The 4,521-nt window shown below is 44.0% G+C and overlaps 1 protein-coding gene across 1 annotated transcript in view; it reads right to left on the bottom strand.

Moving 5' to 3' along the window:
* Positions 1 to 1,055: 1,055 nt before the first annotated feature.
* Positions 1,056 to 4,521, bottom strand: part of LOC123978514 — a 37,918-nt gene continuing 34,452 nt past the window's right edge. Inside the window, exon 13 of the transcript XR_006826995.1 lies at positions 1,056 to 1,135. The gene's annotated coding sequence lies outside the window, so the exon portion shown is untranslated. The remainder of the gene's footprint in view (positions 1,136 to 4,521) is intronic.

The following is a 4,521-nucleotide window of genomic DNA, read 5'->3' as shown; positions in this document are numbered from 1 at the left end:
ACTCACGCATGCCCCCCACGCAGGGAGGCGCTCCCTCCTGTGGGGCCGGCGCTCATGACCCTCCCTCGCCCTTTCGAGGGTCGCGGCTGGGGCGGCGGAGTGGCTTCTCTTCATGGCCACCAGAGCGCCTCATAAGCAGGTCCGACCACTTTAAGAGCGATACTCAGAGTGGCTCGCTTCCTGCCCGATGGACAGATGGATGGACAGCCTGATTCGCCGGGGTCACAGGCTGACCCGGTCGCCTGTCCGCGGTCAGCGGCCGACTGGGTGGCTCATTATGGCTTTGGGCAGGAGAGTTGTGCTTGGTGGTACTGTATGGGTTAATGGGTTCAGTAACATCATGGCTCTGCCACATGGTCTCCTGCACTCCTGGGGGGCTTTGGCCAATAGGAATACAGGATTTGAGTTCTCTTAAAAGTCAAATTTAGGTACAAACCAGAGGGGTTCTGGTGCTGTTTCTTTGTTCCACAAAAAATCCAGCCTTATACACGGGGTGCACACTCTACCAACTGAGCTAACTGCGCCCCATCCATAACCTAATTTTGACTAGTCATAATTCCAGTATAATGTCATTCCGACTAGTTAAGATATCTCAAAATGACAATGTTGATAGATTGAAGTGAGGGGAATTAAAGATACCTTGAACTGGAATTTTGACTTGCCAGAATTAAATTGTAGATTTAAAACTGGAATTACAAGTAGTCATAATTCAGTTTTAGATATCTGCAATTCACATACTATAAATCTGCAAATAAATTGTATATATCTTTAATGAGAAACCCCATACACATATCTGGCCTAGGTATTACTTACTAGTCAAAATGTAATTACAGATATCTTTACTTAGAGCTTCTAGTCCCCTCTATTTTATGGCCACATTGTTGAGAAAAGCAAAGTTGGGGGTTCATTGTGTGGAGAAATGGATACAGATGGAGAACTGTAGGTCGACTGCAGCCGGAGTAGGCTACTACATGACACACACAGTTTACAGCTAAACAATCATAAACTGACATTGTTAAAGTTTACTTGCTGAATACTTACTCAAATTCATAAGCAGAAGCCTTTCCGTGGACAGTAAATTGTGTCTCGTGCTCCATCCGCAGACGCATAAATTGAAGGGTTTGTTGTTCAGTCCCTGTTGTAAACAAGTAGTAATGTTGTTGGATCAATTCTGATGGAAAGCATATTTGGAATTTATCATCATGCCATCTTAGGACAAACTACGCACATTGCTGGCTATTTGGACCATTAGTGAGCTCAGCCTTTGATAAATGCAGGCCTTGACATTTACTTTTTTGCTTATGAGCCAATATGGGTAGTGGTTTTCCAAAGTTAGTACAGCATTTTCACTAGCCACATTTTTGTTGGGAAATTACATTTTACATGATTAAAGTTGACAATAGCACACTTAAATTGGCATGCTAAAATGTACTAATATTATCATTAGCTCTGATTAAATTGTGTGTGATGTTTTTTTTGAAAACATCACAAATATCATTTTTGTGCACTTTTGGAGTGTTTGTTTTGCATCTGCATTTCCTCAGAGCTGTTTATCATATATATTATCTCTGCTGTAGCTCTGAGTAACTGGAGTTATGAATTGAGTATACAGGTATTTATTTTGCAGATTATTCCCCTACAAACGCATCTTCTGCTTTCATACATGGCATGACTTTTTATTAAAACATAGAATCAACTCCAGAAAGGTAGTTGTGATATGACGATATAAAGGGCAGCCTTGCTAGTAGTAGTATGTTGTTTTCTTTTTTAAACACCAGCATGTTTCTTAATCGTGAAGATATATTTTACAGCATTTGACGGCACATTCCTCCTGCTTTTCCCCGCCTCTGCTCTGCCTTTTCTCTTTCCTTCGTTCACCTGTACACTGGACGGCCACGCACACTCACATCGCGTGTGATGACAGAGATCATACCATCAAGTTGAAAGCGACTGGGAGGCTGACGGTCTACAAGTCTGAGGGACTGTGGCTGCCATGTGACAGACTTTTATATTCTCTTTTACAAAAGTCAGCATACCCTCGCGAGAGAGGTGAAAGAGTGAGACATGCCTGTTGTGTGGATTCATCTGCTATTAAAAAAGACTGCTTTGTCATGGCTGCCACTGGTTAAGTGGACAATTAATGGCAGGCCAAAAATCCCACAGTCCTCGGTTTACAGTGTCGTTCGTCAGTAGCGCGCAAGACAAAAGCCTTCACTAATGGACCAATGAGCAAACACTATGTGCAGGTAGTACTCATGGGAGTTGTAGTATCATAATGCTACATTGCAATTCGTTTGTTATTTATGCCTTTTGACAAGACTACAATTTTTCAACACGCCAAAGTGGCTTGTGGGAGTGACTGTGTTACCCACCATGGCCAAAATCCACCCGCATTTGGCGGGTTGGCGGGTGTTAATGTCAAGCCCTGCTTACATGTAAACTTTTTTTTTCCTGATCATGTTAGCATCATGGTTGGTCGCTCCTTCCATGCTTGTTTCTTTACCGACCTTATAAAGCGGTTTGATGTGATTTTTCTCCCACTTCCGGGCTTACCCTGGTGTTTCACATGAACTGTGGGCAATTCCCTCAGACAAAAAAGGGCTCAAAATGTCCCTCACGCACTTGACAACTTGACAGTGGGACAGCCCTCAGCTCTCGTGGACCGGGAACGCTCCTCAAAGTCTGAGTCTGTGAGTGTGGACATTGGGATTGTGCCCATATTCTCATGCCTTCATCATCCCTGTGACGACAACAGCACAAGGAGAATATAATGCCAGCAACAGCACAGTGGATAGGAGCACAGTTTTTAGTTCAGATCTCAGTGACTGCACAAAGCCATACCAACAATATCCCCACTGTATCAACAATTGGCATTTCAAGAGATGTAGTACCAAGACTTTCCATGGCTACATTACAGTCCATCAGTGAAAGGGGTCTTGTGTTTTTATCGCAACAAAGGTGTTTCAAACCAGTCCTCTTAAGGTTGTAGAGTTGATGCTTCTTTCATAATAATAAGTTATATTTATATAGCTCCTTTCATGAGACCCAAGGACGCTTTACACATAATTGCAGAGACAGAGCAATAAAATGTAATGCAATAAACTGAGAGTGATGGTCGAAGTCTAGAGATGTTTTTGAGGTGTAGAAAGCAGATTTGGTAATGAGTTTGACATGTGACTGGAAGGAAAGGGTGGAGTCCAAAATGACACCAAGGTTGCAGACTTCTTGAGATGGAGAGATAGAGCAACCATCCACTTTGAGGAGTAGATCACCTACCCTCAGGAGCAGCAGCGTGGGAGTTTAGATCAGTCTTTAGCTACTGTAGCTAGCCAGTCCCCAGTAGTCGGTGCGGAACGGCCTGAGTTAGCCTGTAGTTGCCGTCCCACCGGCATCTCCCGTGCAGCCAGGAAGGGGTGGCTGGGTAACAGTCCGAAGGAGGAATAGTCGTAAGCATTCAAAGTCCACGGGGCACCATCAACCTGTTCGCGTCTCTAACAGATTTTCCCCACTCAGCGACACACCCGCTGAGAAACCAACTCTGATCATTGGCAGCTCCATTTTGAGAAACGTGAAGTTAGCGAAGCCAGCGGCCATAGTTAAGTGCATCCCTGGGGCCAGAGCGGGCGACACTGAGTCTTATTTGAAACTGCTGGCTAAGGATAAACGTAAATACAGTAAGATTGTTATTCACGTCGGCGGTAATGACTCCCGGTTACGCCAATCGGAGGTCACTAAGATTAATGTTGAGACGGTGTGTACATATGCAAAAACAATGTCGGACATCGTAGATTTCTCTGGACCACTGCCAAATCTGGCCAGTGATGACATGTATGGCCGCATGTCGTCATTCCGCCGCTGGTTGTTGAGGTGGTGTCCAGCAAACGATGTGGGCTTTGTAGATCATTGGCAGACTTTCTGGGGAAGACCTGGTCTGATTCTGAGACGGCGTCCATCCCACTTGGGAAGGAGCAGCACTCATTTCTAGAAATCTGGCCAAGTTTATTAGTGGACCAAATCCATGACAATCCAGAGTTGAGACCAGGAGGCAGAGTCGCAGTCTAACACACTTCTCTGCTCCTGCATTTCAATACCATTTGGTGTATGGTATTGAAATTGAACATTTAGTGGTGTTCCCACAGAATCCCTCTTTGTCCGACCACTGTTTGATAACTTTTGAGTTGGTATTGCTGAACTACACGCCATTGGGCAAACATTTCTATACAAGACATCTGTCTGATAGTGCTGTAGCTAAATGTAAGGATGCGATTCCATCAGCTCTAAATTCATTATAAAGTCACAAAGTAACGGAGAAAATAATAAAACAGAGACGGTTAGCTCCATGGTATAATACTGAAACTCGCAAATTAAAGCAAATATCGCGGAAACTTGAGAGGAATTGGCGTTCCACAAAACTGGAAAATTCTCGTTTAATTTGGCAAGATAGTCTTAAAACTTATAGGAAGGCCCTCCGTAATGCCAGAGCAGCGTACTACTTGTCATTAATAGAGGAAAATAGGAACA

The sequence above is a fragment of the Micropterus dolomieu genome, linkage group LG01 (genome assembly GCF_021292245.1).
Source record: "Micropterus dolomieu isolate WLL.071019.BEF.003 ecotype Adirondacks linkage group LG01, ASM2129224v1, whole genome shotgun sequence".
NCBI lineage: Eukaryota > Metazoa > Chordata > Actinopteri > Centrarchiformes > Centrarchidae > Micropterus > Micropterus dolomieu.
The sequence above is the reverse complement of the archived record's forward strand: the minus strand, read 5'-3'. Positions and strand labels throughout refer to the sequence as shown.